The sequence below is a fragment of the Colius striatus genome, chromosome 2 (genome assembly GCF_028858725.1).
Source record: "Colius striatus isolate bColStr4 chromosome 2, bColStr4.1.hap1, whole genome shotgun sequence".
Taxonomy (NCBI): Eukaryota; Metazoa; Chordata; class Aves; order Coliiformes; family Coliidae; genus Colius; species Colius striatus.
Window position 1 is genome coordinate 24,216,142 of NC_084760.1, and position 16,936 is coordinate 24,233,077.

At 34.4% G+C, this 16,936-nt stretch overlaps 1 protein-coding gene across 1 annotated transcript in view; it reads left to right on the top strand.

The window, feature by feature from the left end:
• CSMD1 (CUB and Sushi multiple domains 1) overlaps nt 1-16,936 on the top strand; it is a 1,065,186-nt gene that overhangs the window by 556,423 nt on the left and 491,827 nt on the right. The window lies entirely within an intron of this gene.

Genomic DNA, 16,936 nt, shown 5'->3' on the forward strand with positions numbered 1-16,936 from the left:
TTGTACCTATTAGTAATGACCATTTTGTTATGCATTTTCCTTTGGTCCCTTTCACTCTCCAGAACACAAAAAAATAGTAGTTTGCTTCTGCTTCATTCCAGGTCTTGATCCTTCCTCTATTTTTTTTTTTCTTTTCTTTGGCCTTCTTTGAGAGTTTTATTTATAAGGTATCTTAGCAGTTGTCATTTTATTGATGTTATGCATTTGAACTTGGTGTGAGAACATTTTCTGGTGTGTCTGGAATGGCTTATCATGATATTGTCCTTCAGCAATGAAAATAGTGATCAAAATTGAGCCTCACAGTAGAACGAGAATCTATAGTGAGCAAATAGATGCTCCCTTATTCTAAACAGGCTATAATTCAATCTTGCTACATATACTCGTGTAAGCAAGTATTTTTATCTTATATTGGCTGATATTAAAACCGTTTGCTTAGTAATATTCTGACTTAGTAATTTTAATACTAAATCTTCATTCTCTGTGATAAGTAAAAAATTATAGTTCAGTCTGTGGGTAACATTTGTATTATGATTTCTCTGCCTGCTACATATTCAAGTTTTTTTTTTTTTCATCTCTGAGAACATCTTGTACTTGACACATGCACCATTGATATGAAATGTAGCCTAGGAAAAAAAAAATCAACACCCTGATCTGCTGCTCACTGATGACTGATGTTTACTATCTTCAGACTGCCTTTCTGGAGATTTGAGGCAATCTTACTATTAATGTCATAACAGACTAGGCAGTGCAATAGTGAAGTTCTAAGTAGCATCTGATCTGCTGAAAAACTCAACCAATAAAAAATGTGTGGCAGTCATGCTTGGGAAACATGTGAAAACTTTGATATTAAGATACTTTGGATGTTTATCACAAGATTGCTCTCTATACATTTATGTACAACCAAAATTTGTGTAATGGCAGTCAGTGAAACAGCTTCGTATAAATACGTGCTCATGTCTGACTCTCTGAAATACAATATGTGAGTACCTCCTCTGCTTAGTTCTTATGCACAGACATGCACAACAGTCACCAATGCCAATGCTTTCTTATTAGTGGTTCTAAGGACCAGAAACTAAAAAGCTTGAAGAAGAAAAGCTAATGGGAGTTTTGCAGCAGAACATAAAGATCTATCATTTTAATTTTATGTATGTGGCTCTAGTAGACACTTAAAAACATATTTGTAACTCTTGCAAAAAATATATCTGTTGAACTTGAACGTACAAGTATATGAATAACCTCACATTTACAGACAGTCACACAGAGATTCCTGTTCCGTAGAAGATTTCTGATAATAAATGATGCAGAAGAATATTAGCAGAAAGCAATGGAAACATATTCTGCATTGTTCTCATATGTTGTTGATCAGTGTTATGTTGAAAATCAGAGATACCATAAAAATCTTGTTTCTCCTAGAATTCAATCTGAACATTTTTCTCATTTTCCCCAATATTTGTTTTTTGAGTTCAAGATTTTTTTTTTTTTATTATTACTATGCTAAATTAAAAAAATAACTAAAAGCTAAGGATTGATTTTATCTTCCTAGGATTATAGATTTGTAGACTAATTTGAGTTGGGCCTTTAAAGGTCATCTACTCCAACACCCTCTGCAATGAACAGGGACTCCTTCAAATAGATCAGGTTGTTCAGAGCCCCATCCAACCTGATTTGGAATGTTTTCATCTGTCACCTCTCAGGGTGATACTGTTTCACCACCCTTATTGAAAAAAAATTCTTCTTTATATCTAATCTAATTCTATGCTCTTTTAGTTTTAAACCATTACTCCTTGTCCTATAATAACAGGCCCTGCTAAAAAGTTTTTTCTGATCTTTCTCATAAGCCTCCTTTAGGTACCAAAAGGCTGCTGTAAGATCTCCCCACAGTCTTCTCTTTTCTGGGCTAAACAACCCCAACTCTCCACCTATTTTCGCAGGAGAGGTGTTCCATCCCTCTGATCATTTTTCTGTCCTTTCTCTGGACCCACTCTAGCAGGGCTTTTCTATGTGGAAGACCCCAGAGCTGGATGCAGTGCTACAGGTTGGGGTCTCATGAGAGAGGAGTAGACAGGGAGAACACCTCCAATAATCACCTCCCTTGACCTACTGACCATGCTTCTTTTGATGCAGCCCAGGATATGGTTGCCCTTCTGGGTCTGTCAGCACACATTATTGGCTTTTCATCCACCATTACCCCCAGGTCCTTCTCTGCAGGGCTAGTCTCAATCTCTTCATCACTCAGACTATATTGGTACAGAGCTGTCCCTGACCCAGGTGCAGCACCTTGCACTTGGCCATGTTGAACCTCAGGAGGTTCATATGGGCTCACTTCTTGAGCTTATCCAGGTCTCTCTGGATGGCATCCTGACCTTCAGGCATGTCAACCTCACCACTCAGCTTGGTGTGGTCTGCAAACTTGATGAGGGTGCACTTGGTCCCACTATCTATGTCATCGATTTAACAATAGTGGTGTCACTGATACCAGTACAGGATCACTGATAAAAATTTGGAGAAGCTTTGGGAAGTTTTATAAGAAATGTTTAAAGGATTATTGGATAATTTGGAATGAAGCCACACATTTAGATATATTTAAGGCAGAACAGTTACCATAGCAACAGTAGAGGCATGCTAAATGTAGTGCATGTTGTAATCTGCTAAAATCAGATGTGTTTAAATGTGAAGTTGTTCCACACTTGAAACTAATGGTTCAGAGATGTATCAACTTAAAATGTGACTTTTTTTTTATTACTCCCGTTTATTGTATCTGGCATCATGTCAACAGCTTTATACAGTAATTCTATGTTAGAAGGCACATATTTGATTAGCACTGTCTGGTAATTATGATTGTTTTCCACTTCAAGGAACTGGAAGAAATGAAAAATAAGCCAATTATTATCCTAGCAAAGAACATGGAAAGACAGATATATAAGCACTAAAAAAAAAAAAAAAAAAAAAATCTTTTAGTAATTTAATGTACATTGCAGTAGGTCTGGATTACCCTCTCCAAACATATCAGTAAGGTTAGAAGCAGTTTCAGTGTAAGTACAGTAAAAACTGGATAGAATTTTTTTAAGCAAAGCAATGAAAATGCTAGAACAATTAGAATATAAATATTGAAGAAAGCCCCCACAAATCTATAGAATATGTATATGATTTATGATATTACCTTGATTAAATTATATGTCTTATATTTCTTAATAGTAGTGCTGATTAAATTATATGACTTATCTGTCTCATATTTCTAAACTGTTTTTAAGATGTTCAGTTCATTTCCATATTATGTGGCTGTTGGTTTGTTTTCCGATGCATTGAAAAAGAAGAAGAGATTTGTTTACTTTTTCTTATTCTTAAAAGATTATTTGAAAATCATTCATACAGTCCATCTTAGTTGAATTAGTTTATAAAGATTCAGGCATCACCTCACTATTTATTTCATGTCCATGACATGAGTGTTCAAAGCTATTGTAGATTTTTTTTCCTATTTAAAGAGCAGATATATAGCTCTGGATCATGAATGAATGTGCACATATGTATGACCACATTTTTAATCCTGCTTTGAATCAATGTAAGTTTCAACAGTCTTAAGATGAATGTAAATATTTACAAAATGAATGTGAAACAGGTAGAATAAGTTCTTTAAAAAAAAGATACTTAAAATTAAATCAAGATTATATCTAGAGATAATGTTAAGAGGTATCTTAAAAGCCTAGGTTGAATTAACATGGTTTCAAAGTAAAAACTTGGGGAAAGCATGCTTTTGAAAAGCTCTTAATGAGTCTTTGCCAAGACTCCTCTTTAAGGCTGAGGTGGTTTTTGGTTTATTGTTTTAATTTATACTGAGCAGTTTGTTATCTGCAGATTAGGTAAAGCTGAGCAATTCACATGGATGTAGAGAGACCCAACTCAGACTTCTTCATGTAAGCGTGACTGCCATAATTTTTGTGAGATTAAAAACTTAAAAATTTAAAAAATCTTAGACTATTACAGTGAGCATGGAAGGGGGTTATGATGCTAAGAAGAATTCTACAATTTCTATTTTAAACTTGGAATTTTAATAGTGAACTTATTTTGTTTTAAAATTTATTTTTCCTTTTTTACTTTGCAATACTAATTTTACCTGACTGTGCTTCAATTTAAACCTAAAATTCTCCTTCAAATTTTTGTCAGTATATTCCAGTGCAAGAGAATGAATAATATTTCATACTTTTCAGTCCAAATTAATTTCCTAATACTATATAAAAATACCTTAAAGGTTATTATGACTTCCTTATAAGTCACCTCAGTATCCTAGTAAAAGGCCATAGGAATGTATGTGGATGTGAGAGTGATTTGGAAGCAGTAATAATGAATTACTATAATCTTGGCATATAATTTTATAAAAGTATCTGGAGTCATCTGAAATTGACTTATTACTTCTGTGTTAATTAGTATGTTTTATAATAGCTGGGTCATAATACTAATTTCTATTTCTTAGATAAACACACCAGTCTGAGCACTTAGATGTAGTTCATAACAGTAGTATTTTGGTCCGGTTTACAGAGATCTGTCTTTTTCTTACCACCCCCGTTGTGAGAGACGTGTGGGAAAGTAATGCGTGAGGTTACCGAGTGGTCTAAATCACCTTTGCGACAGCCAGCTATGGCAGTCGATCCATGCGTGTGAGCTGAAGATGTAGCTCAGAGGTCCCCAATTGTGCAGCTAAAGAGCACCATCTGTTGGTGTACTCGTAAAAGATGTGTGCCTTGTGGATGCCTTACACACCAGAAAAAGGGAGTTAAGGTAAACCGTCCAGATCAGATTCAGGGAGTCGTTTTCACATTACCCAGGACTTTAGTGCTAGCATCTAAGTCCATTCACAGAGGATGGTTACGGTGAACTGATGGCTGCTCCAGTTGACTTCTTGACAGATACTGACAGGCTCACATACTCATTCATTTGGTCTTAGCCCACAGCAGACTCAGGTGTCATGTATAAAAACAAAAAAGCTGAGTTGTTCAGCAGTAGTTATAGTTCAAGCTAGGTGCCTCTAGAAAAAAGACCCTGAAAAAAAGAAATTGCTGGGCAATTATGCATTTGACTCTCATACAGTCTTTGTGGACCCTTTTGGTGTGTAAGAAGTTCTCAAACAACATACTGAGCTTGATTGTCTCTAGAGATTTGTAATCTTGGAGCGAACGTCTCACTGGTTTCGAAGCTGTTAAAAATAGTCTCAGAAAAGGCTAATGCACTCACAGATTGGGAAATTTAGAAAGAAAATAGGCACAGTGTTTTTCATAGAATGCCATCAATGTATACTAAATATATTATACAGGCAAGTGATATATTCTAGTTCTTTAAGTATTGCTTTCTGGAGTATTTCAAAATTCCCTGAGTGGCAAATGGCATGTTTTAATTCAGTATCTGTATCCAAGTTTTTTGGCATAGCACTTGCTATACCCAAACACACAGAGATAAACAGCTTCATCAATCCTACAGTTCTTCCATAATAAGGATTAATAAGATGATCTCATCAGTGATATATCTTGTACTTTGCTATATTTATCAAAATCACCATGTTCCAAAATGCCTTCTTGAAAAAATGAACTATCCACAGTTGTATGTAAATTTTTAGCAGACTTGGAAAAATACAATGAATGCTGCCCGGTACCCTTGGAGTTGGTAGAAAGAACAAAACATGAGGCGGGTAGTGAATATTCTTCCCCTCTCTAACATTTCTATAGAAGAAAGATGAAACCTGACCACTACTTATAAGAAAGCAAATCTGCAAAGAAGCTGTTTTAAAAGAGTTACATTTCTTCCCCCCATTCTGGATGTTGTCTTCCTTTTCCTTTCAGCATCCTAGAGGCTATTTTTCTTCTTTTTTTTAAGTAATGTTTTTTATACAGAAGAATGTGTGTGATTTTTTTGTTTGTTTTCTGAAGTGCATGTTAGATAACGTATTGTATATTATACTAGGAGATGATAGTTGCAATGTGCATCTTCAGGTTCTAATTGCAAAAATGACCATAATGAAGAAAAGGATGAAGAGTACAGTGGTTTCAAAAAATGAGCCAAAAAGTAACATCTGAATGTGTATGTGATCTCTGAGTTATTGGCATTGCATTGGAAGAAAGGAGATGGCGGAGGGAATAAGGGGTTTGAATTGGGGAGCTGAGAGACAAGAATGAACCAGAGAAGAAATTTTATTTTGATGCCTTGGGGGATTGTATGAGAGATTTTAAAAATTGGTAGGGTTTAGGAAATAGCTTCAGGCTGAGTTGGAGGGGCTGGGAAATTTAATAGCACCTGGGGAATTTGGTTCTCTATGTGAGAGAACCTTTGCAGAGGGATATTTCAAATGAGCCTGGGAAGCATACCCGAGTCATCCTCCCACTGACGTAGAGTCAACAGTAAGTATCTTTTCCTACAGGCATACCACCATCACTAATTTAGCTTTTGCTCCAGCAGGTGTAACCCCTCTCCTTTTCTCTTCTCCCAAAACAGGACAGATTTGGTACATTTACCTTTGCTGTATAACACAGCACTGAAGCCTGCCCTGCCCTCTTCTTCCCTGGTAAACACATGGTAGTTGTATCAATATCCTGCGGTCTTCACCCAGATACTGGCTCATAAAACAATTGCCAAGTGCTGAAATATATAATTCTTCCGAACGTCAGGTAGAAATGTAACAAAACACGGTTCTTCCTTTTGGACCACAGCTTTCCTTTGGATTATGTGTTAATCTTGTGTTCAGAGATAGAGGTGATAGAAATAATGTGATTAAAAAAAGAAAAAAGTTAGAGTCCTGATGCAAAGGCAAAGTCTATTTAAAACTCAGTTAATAAATACATTTATTTCATGGCAATATCTTACATAGAAATCTTGCAAAGGTTCTTGGGCTTGAATTTAAAGAAAGTATATCTGAAATGCTTTACTTTTGTAGTGTCTTCATGATAAATAATATATATATATTTTGGTAACTATGTGCACAAAAGGATGTGGAAGCTTTGGCAAGGATTCTAACCCTACAGTAAATAACATGGTAAATGTACTTTGTGCTAGTAGTAGTGACTAAACTAATATAATCTCTTGCCTTTGTTAGCTGTAAAGACACTGAGACCACTTAGCTGTTAACACCAGCCTGTGAACTGTATATGAAGTGAGAAGTACAGAAGCAGTAAATTGATGCTTAATTCACAGAACACTATTGCTTTCTTTGCACCTACTAATTTACAACCTACTGTGCTGAAGAGGTATAAAGGCTTAATTCATACCACATCACAAACTGTCAGGAACACTGAGTGAGAGAACTCACTTAAGGAAGCACTGTGGCAACCAATATAATGTTCGATTGCATTTAAAATAATGTCAAAAGCACTAGATTTTTACAGTGAAGTATGTGAACAAGGTTTAAATACATTAACAGAGAACCTGGGTTGCTTAAAATACCTGCAGTGTTACTGTCTTTCTAAAAGGTCCATTCTGGAAATTCGTTGTGTTTCTAAAATTTCTTTCTACTTGGTTTCTTGCATTGCTCTAGAATATGTATACCATTAGCTTCGTTTTCTCACAAAATCCTTGACCTTAGATTCAGGAAAATATATTCTAATGATGAAACAGCTCACACCAGTGTATTCAGGTGATGTTAGAAGAGATGTAATATGATTAAATTCATCTGGCCAAATCATAATTTACATGCATCAATATTGGGAATGTTAGATCAGTGTGGAAAACAGAAAGACGATTATACTCTGGAATTTAAGACAAATTCTAGTTTTGTCACTGGTATCTACTCTACGAAAAGTATCAGAAAGAAACTCAATCATGATATATTAAGGCTACGTTGGCAAGAGTACTGACCTTATTTTTTCCTGTTAGAATCAGTGTGAATGAAGGATAGTAAGATACCAAACTGGTCTTTTTACTATATTGTGGTTTTCATTGTTAAATTTATCATATATTAGAATTATAATCTGTTTAGATAACTCTAAATCTAATCTACAATTATAGAATTATAAGTATATATCTGTTACCATCTTCCTAAAGATGTAGTTTTCAAATATCTGAGTATCTTAAAAACTATTTCATAAAAACTAACATAGTTGAATACATTGTTAGTTTCCAGGCAGTTGAACGGCAAATAAAATGATCTCAGCAATTATTAATTATTTTTTAAAAGAAAGATAAAAATTGAGCATATAAGAATCAAGTCTGAATGTGTGTTGGGTGCGTGTGGTATTTTGGTAGTGGAGGAAGGGCTGCAGTGATAGCCCCTTTGAGAAGTGGCTCAAAGTCAGGCCCACCTCTGACTAAGTCTGGCTCAACCAGATGTCTCTGTGATTGCTATTTAAGGGAAGATCTACAGTGGGGGAAGGAAGTGAAAGAGAAGAGGAAGTAGGATGAGAAATGATCATGCCAACACCAAGGTTAGTGTGGGAAGAGAGGAGGATTTGTGCAGGAGAAGAGACCCCCTTGCATCTCTTGGTGAGATGGCATCTGTCTCCCTGCAACCCATGGAGGGCAACAGTGGAGCCTGCAGCTGTAGAGAACCCCATGCTGGTCTGCTGAGACCACTGCTGTAATCTACATTAGCTCAGAGTAAACCTGTCAATGAACTGTTCTTACAGTTAATAAATACCTCGGCCCCTGGTATCTCTGTTTAGTTAGCACACAGGATGCATCGATTATTTCTTTGACTCTAAAAGAATGTTAAATTGAATTTAAATTACATGTTTATTGATGGCTACTCCTTTTTTAATGTCTGCACAGTAGGCTAGTGATTGGACTTAATGGGTTTTCTACAGAGGTCTGTTCTTAGGAAATACTGTGCTGTTGTGTATCTCTGCTGTTTTAAAGCAATAGTTACAGTAGAGAAAGTTTAGATGTGATGAGTAGCAGTGACTATTTTTTCCCATCTCCCTAGTAGGTAAGGGAGAGAAAAAACAGCAGGAAAGGCAATTTACTGTGGATAAAAAGAAAATGCAAGAATTTTGATGTTTAGACAATTTAGCCAAGCTTAGAGCAGTACCACCCTGAAGAGTATGAATTTCAAATGTAAACCATCTAAAATAAAATTAAAACCAGAAGGACTGATGATTATTTTTAATACGTTGAATACTTTGTAGCTGATGAGTGTATGAACTGAAAAAGTGTTCAGTATGCTAATAAGGCAAATAAATGCATCTCACTTTTTGTGAAGCAAATAGAAGGGGCAGAAGAGAGATGCAGGTTTTCCCGGTGAAAAAGCAAGGACTTCTATTTGGAGAATTTTTATTTCATTAAGGTTGATGTGACCCAAGTATTAAAATCTAACTATTAGAAACAGTACAGTAAAATATTATGTCAAGATCTGTCCAATACAGTTGAGTTCTTTAACTATGAATGTGTTCTATATAAAGATATGTGATTACTTGCATTTAAGAGAGAACGGGCATATGGTTTTATCTTATATTCAGAGCTTTTTTTAAAATATAGTTGAGATATTGAAAGAAAAGCTCAATTTCAGATGTTATTCAATACCAAAACAGAATCTGTACTTTTCTTAGAACATATTCCATTTACTCTCCTATTTTGGAATTAGAACAGCAGGACCAAATTCCCCCAAAATGTATAGAAAGTAGCATGTGAATGAATTTAAGAAACTTCAAATGAAGTTCATAAACTACTCAGTTATAATGTCACATCTTTTTTAGATGACTGTAGTGAGTTCAGTGTAGTTTACAATGCACACTGAAACAAAAGATATATTCTAGCAAAGCATATATGCAAATTTAAAGTGTCATTTGTTGTCTTTCTGTGTATATAAAAATATCATTAATATTACAGAGTTGAGCACTCAAGAATAAAGAATGCCAACTTTAGTTTGACCCACTTGTGTGTAAAAGTTCACATAGCTTTTTAATTATGCCATCAAATGCTCACTGTGCTCTGAGACTGAGTTACTGTTGTGCATTTAAAGAGATTCTAGCCAGTAGGACTGCAGCTACATTTGTTGAAATGAGAAGTTAATATCTCAGATATTAAAGGAAAAGATGTATTATGAAAACAAAGGGAGTAGCACTTGAAAATCTGAGTTATAATTGCACTTAATTCATAGGATTGTGATGTGATGGTAACAAGTACCTTCAGACAAGATCTGTCGAAGTTCTTGCAAATATTGTGGTCCTCATTTCTCATACAGCTAGGTTCAGATCCTTTAGCTCTTGCATCAACTGCAGCTGTAGCTCATGGGAGTTTGAACTGAGCAAACAGAATACCAGGTACTCAAGACTGATTTTATTATTTCTTTTTTCTCTTGGGGCTGAGTGTTGTGTAATTAACTTTCTTCTGATGCCATTTCTAATATTCAGACTTTAGTCCTTATTGTGAAAAAAATATCTTTAACATATCAATGTCAAAGGCTATGTTCCCTGTCTGAAATATAAACACTTTAGAGGTTTATCTTTATCTTTCTTGTGTTGTGAGAAAAAAATAGTAGTAGCAGTATAACAATATTTCTTTAAACCATGTACAAATATAAGCAAGATGATATGAGTTTCAGCAGTGTAGTAAAGGAGCACATTTAAAGGTAGATAAAAGATGCTGTTTTTTCTTCATTCATTATTTATGGATCCCTTTTACTTAGTTTCAGCCTTGTTTAACTAGATGAATATTTTTTTCTTCCTTTTTTTTTTTTTCTTTCTTTTTAAGGAATAAATTAATCTGAATAATTTTTATTTAAAACTCCCCAGTTTGCAACTTGGATATTTTTCTAGTAGTTGTACTTCAGGAATTGTTCCAGACTTGTACTTCTTGGAATTATGTAATGTTAGCAATGCCTGCTGGAGGCTGAGGGCTGCATCTCAGTGTCACAGATTGAAAACAGTGCTTGGATATAGTATTTAAAGTATTTAATATACTATTTAAAAGATGCTAAAATGTCCTCTTGATATTAGCTCCTCAAATATGTTAGGACAAGTGCTACCTCATACTGTGGTGTTGGTTCCAATAGTCCTGTTTATTAGTCATTTGTTTAGCCAGGATGGATTCTTAAAGAATTCTTACAAAAATATACTGGAAAGAAAAAGGAGGGTAGAAAACTTCTATTCGTGCAGCCTATTTATGAAGTTAATAAAAGAGACTGACATCCACATGAGGACCTTATGGATTCTAACATTCATATACAGAGAATTTCATTTAAATCCGATTATGTGTTTATATGATGAATTCATTTAATGACAAACTAACACATTAAAAACTGAGGCCAATAATTGAACTGATATAAAAAGCACTTGTCCTCATAGCCTCAGAAGTGATATCAGAGGAGGATACCTTGAGCTATTCATGTGAATCCCTATGACATAGTTCTCAGTACAACATTGCAATGAGCAGGCCTTTGTTATGTTTATTAGAGATGTGCATGTAAAACAGCATCAGACCAAAACCAGAACACTGGAGACAGACTGTTCATAGGTTTAAACAATATTTGAAAATGAGATAGGCAATAAAAAATAATGGGAAGACGATTTAGGAGTGGATGCTTGTCTCATCAGAAAGCAGTTTCAGAGGTAAAGGCTTAGAGCGTATAAATATATCCACATGGAGAAAATACTGAATAATACCTAGCTAAACTAACAAAGGAAGGCACAACTAAGATAGAGAACCGGAATCTATCACAACATCTGAAAGAAGAAATAACTTTTTTCTTTTAGCAGTTTCCAAAGTTGACATTGAATTCTCCTACTCCTCGTTTCTTCAATTTGAGATTGAATTTATCTTCAATGTGTACTGTAATCAGGTATAAACGATTACGTACAACCCAGAGATAACAACAGGGTTTCTAGTGAGAAGACTTCATTCTACTAGTTCTTTTTCTATCTTTAGTGTTGTGGAAACAAAATTCAAAGCAGCAAATCTTGTATTTATTACTGAAGGTATGAGATCACAGAATTTGGCACTGTTTACCAGCAGAGTTTCTGAAGCTGGGAGTTTCAACTCTTCTTTAGAGGGCAACTATCAAGAGAAAGCTTGGTTTCTTAGAAACTGATGTACAGGTTTTCATAATAAATATTTAGAATTAGCACACTGCCTCCTGGGTAGTGATATGGTAATAGAAAACACGGGTAGTGTGTTTGCTTCAACTGCTATGTTTGAAAGCAATCCACTGCAATCCCACTGGGCAAGATGAAGCTCTTAAAAATGTTAATTTTTCTGTGTACAGTAAGTAGCAGTAAAGCTCTGCAAATCTACATAGACCTGAGAGCTGAATTAATAAGTTTTATTTATATTTGGGATTTACTCGTATTTCAAATGGCTCTGTAGTGGAAGAATCTCAAGTAATTGTCAAATTTTAGACACTATTCACTGAGTTTACAACAAAAGAGAATGTATCTTTTTAAAAAAAGTAAGGATTTTAGTATGTTTCTCAGAAGACTGAAAGAAAGATTACTTGTTTGATATGGAAATGTTTAAGAGAGTTTGCAGCTCCTGTTTATTCTAAATTTTGATTCTATTTCAGAAACTTTTACTTCTCAGGAATGATGACAAAAGCTTTCTGTTTTCTCACAGTAAAGTATATAGAGCAGGAGCATTTTTCTGTTTAAAAATCTTTATAGAGCTTATTTACTTTTTTTCTTGAGCTTTTCTTAGTAAGAACCTGATATATGAAGCTTGACAACCATTGGTACAAATACGGACAAGTTTTCTCTCATTATTCTAGAATTATGACATTTTATTAACAAATCAAACCACCTGTATTCTTTATGCATCTCTGATACTTTTGTTAAGATATCATGATCTGATAAAATCAAGCAACAGATATGAAATTCATAATTGAAAGAAGACATTTCCATACTAATAATCAACTGTGACTTGTGTAAGAACACTTTTTTTTTTCCAGAAAAATGTTACATTTGTCTCTGATTTAGCATTTCTTAGTCCTTCAGTCTTTTGTAATCCAGTGATTAATTACCCCTATTGTCAAAAACAAGCCTCTTATTTCCAAGCTTGAATTTGACTACCTTCAAGTACCAGCCATAGTGTACTGTCTTTACAAGACTGAAGAGCTGTTATCAGACTCCAATTCCCAGTAAGTCCTTACAAACTATTACCAAGTAATCTCATGACTTCCTCTTCAATACTGTAAATGAATACATTTTCTTGAGCTTTTCACAAAATTATGTCTAATTTGAAATTATTTTTTTAAGTCCTTTGCATTCTCTTCTTGGTTACAACCTAAAATTATGAAATAAGAAAGAGGATCACAGTAGCACAGAAACTCCTGTTAAGCAGGGTGCGTTTGTTTTGTGAGGTAGACCTGTCCTGAGGGATAGCTCAAGAATTTTGTTTGAATGGAAACTGATGTAAAATAAACAACACAGATCTGAATATTAGTTTGTATTTGGTATGAGTTTATTCAGTTGCAACGGTCTAATCTTCCCTCCTGCCAACCCATAGCTGAGTGCCACAACATCTCTCATGATCAGCGTCTGTCAGAAATTCTACCAAAAACAGTAGAGCTCTGCCAAATCCATCCTATGAAAACTTATCCCTTTCGAGCTAGGTAGCAGAAGCCTCCAGTCAACTGAGACAATACCTTGAGATTTGTTTTTGTAGACTACGCTTTTTGAAAGGTACTTTCATGAGAATCGAGAAAAAAAATCTATTTTTTTCCACTCTGGGATGGATTTTTACATTCTTTTTCCTGGGAGTCTTATCCCTTGCACCTTACCATTTACCAGTATAAAGCAAGTCAGACTGTCTTGTTTAAAGGGCTTAGGAGGGCTAAGAAATGAAGGTAAATAGATCAAGAGCAGATCATTGCAGAATCCACACAGAAAACCCAGTAAGCTTTTCTAGAACGTGAGTTTGTAGCAAATAGATAGGAATGTATACAGTGGCATGGATTTTCCTAGTCTCTCAGTATTAAACAAAGACAATCTGTCCTCAATGAGTTGTCCCTTAGACATTAGATATCTAGTGTTAATTTGTTTACTTTTGTGCCTTGGAGGCTGTTAGTTGGCAGTTTTGGGGAACGCAGGTGAAGAACAGCACCATTACCACTCATGGAATGTGGGCTAAGATTTATTTACTAAGTAACAGATTGAGTACAGCTTGATCAATCGATCAGTCTGTATACCTACCTATCTATCCATCCATCCTGTATGTACATGTGTGTGTATATATGTAAATACACACATATACACACACATATATCTATATCGATATCTATCTATCTATCTATCTATCTATCTATATATATATATGTATGGGTGTCCGCACACACAGAGCCTCCCCAGCTCACACTTGCTGTTTGGCACATCAGGTCTGCTGGTAGCTTGGCTGCTAAGTGTTCCACCTTGTGCTCAATTTCCTACATTTAGTGTCTGTGTATATTCCCCCTTAGGGTCTTTTGTTTTAACATTTTATAGCTTTCTACATTAAATCACTGGCATAAACTGTTTATGGTCTCAGCCTCTGACCAATTTGAACAACCAAAACTGACCTACTTTTTATGTGTTGCTTGAAGATAGATGGAACTGTTAATTACTTTCAAAGCTTGTTGGGTCTGAAGAAGCATGTTTTGCTTTGGAACAGTTGTGGAAGTGAAACAATAATATAGTAATTCTTTGCCTATAAGAAGTAGCTAATGGCTTTGTGCATAGTAAAGAGCTGTTTTTTCATTAAAGTAACTTACCTCTCAGAGATAGTCATTCAAAGCATTTAGATTTCATGCTGACATCTGGATTGACAAAAAAAAAGGTATTTTTCATCAGCAAAGAGCATGCATATTGCTTTTTGCTGAGCATACTTTAAAAGGTGCCAGTAACTGTATTTGTATTCATATGTGACAGTTTAAGAATGTTTAATCTGACAAAAACACCCATGTAAAGTATACAGTACTGCATGTTGTGCATGTATTGGATTTTGTTACCCGCTGTTAGGAAATTCTTTTGATAAGGTCAACATGTATTTAGGTAGCTTGTGTTGTAAAGAATAATAAGCTTTGAAAATATAGTACCACTACTCTTTTTTTTTTTTTTCCCCAAGTGATACAGTAGCAATTTCTCAGTTTTATTTTTTAAAAAAGAAACTCCAATTTGATTAGCTTCATTTTATGCATGATGCCAATGAGGGCTATGCTTCAGTGATGTTTGTAGGGGGTACTAAGCCTGATTTATTTTACAAACTGTACAATATCTAAAAACTTCAGGAGATGTGGAAAAAGTATATTTTGAAAAATAGGTTATGAAAAGATAATGAACAAATAATCATTTTTATTCTCAGCATATTACTAGAAATAGAATACATCTGTCCCATCCAGCAGCTGCATCATGGAGAAGCTCTTGAGAGTGCTTGTGTAGGTGAGGAGAATGTAAATCACAAGCTGAACAGAAAAGAAATAGACAGACAGAAATATAGTCAGTAAGAATGTAAAAGACATGAAAATAAAGAACATGGGAGCTTTTTATGCCATTGTTGATAACAGGAACTGAAAATTTGAACTTTTCCTAAATAATATGTATTCATTTTTAATGTGTTACTATGGTAAAAGAGCAATACAAAAGAACGTCTATTATTTTAAGAGCCTACACAAAAATGCTAGTATTTTAATTTATCTTGGAGGTATTTAGAGTAAAACCAGAGAGAAATTAAATATTTCTTTGATCAATGGATTTGAAGATAGTTCATGGTAAAGCAAATGTACCATCTGCATTTATTTATTTATTTAAAATATTCTTAATTATTATTTTCTTAATTATCTAGTCACACAACAGAGTTACTTCCATGAAGTTAATGTGATGAAACGCATCCAATTTCAACTTTAATTTAGAACTAAATGTTCTCATTCACCGATACAAACCAGTATTTATTTTCTTGAAAATATTCCCTTAGCAGTACTCTTTCAAATGACTTTTTTCATGTAACAGAGATCTCCATTCAGTTTCTAATCACTAATAATTAGCTTTAGCCGCAGTACAATAAAATAGTGTTTGTGGTGTTTGTCTAATTTTAACTGCTGATTGCTTTATTTACAAAGAATAATTTGAAGATCTTAACAACTTGCTTGGGGTTTTTTTTCTGATTACTTATTTATTTTTGTAACCTGAAATAAGTTTAAAATCAGCCATGTTTGCTGACTAATAAGCTTCAAGAATGAGTCAATAAACTTTAAAATTGAAGCATTTTAAAGAGTTCAGTTCTTCTAAATCACAAAGAAATCAGCATTCTTTTATTGCCAGTATGTTTTTATTTTTTGCAGCTCAATACAATTTATAGAAAAGATACCCAACTGACAGAACCATATCTTATTTTGCCACAGTATAACGTTGTTCTGTGTAGTAGTTCACACAATGATAGCAGCATGCCTCAGCTGAGTTCTGAAGTCTCGCTGTTACCTATGTAATATAATGTGAATGCAGATCATGAAATTTCAGTACTATCATTGCAAAGTCCAAATTTTATTCTATTGTAACTCTAAATCAGTCTTTTGAACTCTGGCTTAAGCTGGCCAGAGATTATATTAACAGCAGTAGTTAGCAACTAGTATTGGTGAGGTGAAGTCTTCACTCCTTTCCACTGTCTAAAGTAGGGGGAAAGTATAATCCTTTGACATGAAATTTTAAGTACAGCTGTGCCTTGGTTTCATATGTTCATAATGAAATTTTATATTTATTTAAAAAAATGAAAATTTTTGCACTGGATCAGAAAGAAAAATGTAGAGAGGACAGATAGAGATGCTTATGTTAAACACTCCTTAGCAAGGGGACATCAAACACACAGTGATTATTGATAAACTTTCTATGTTTCTAAATTCTTTATATTGCTATAAGGTTTTGAAGATAATTATTAGCTTTTAGTGAAAGCGATGGTATTACCATAATTTAATCTTCTTTCATTAGAAAAAAAAAGATTTAAAACATTACATTTGGCAATGTCACCAAACAAAGTGCACAATCCTTAATTTTGCAATACAAGTTATGTT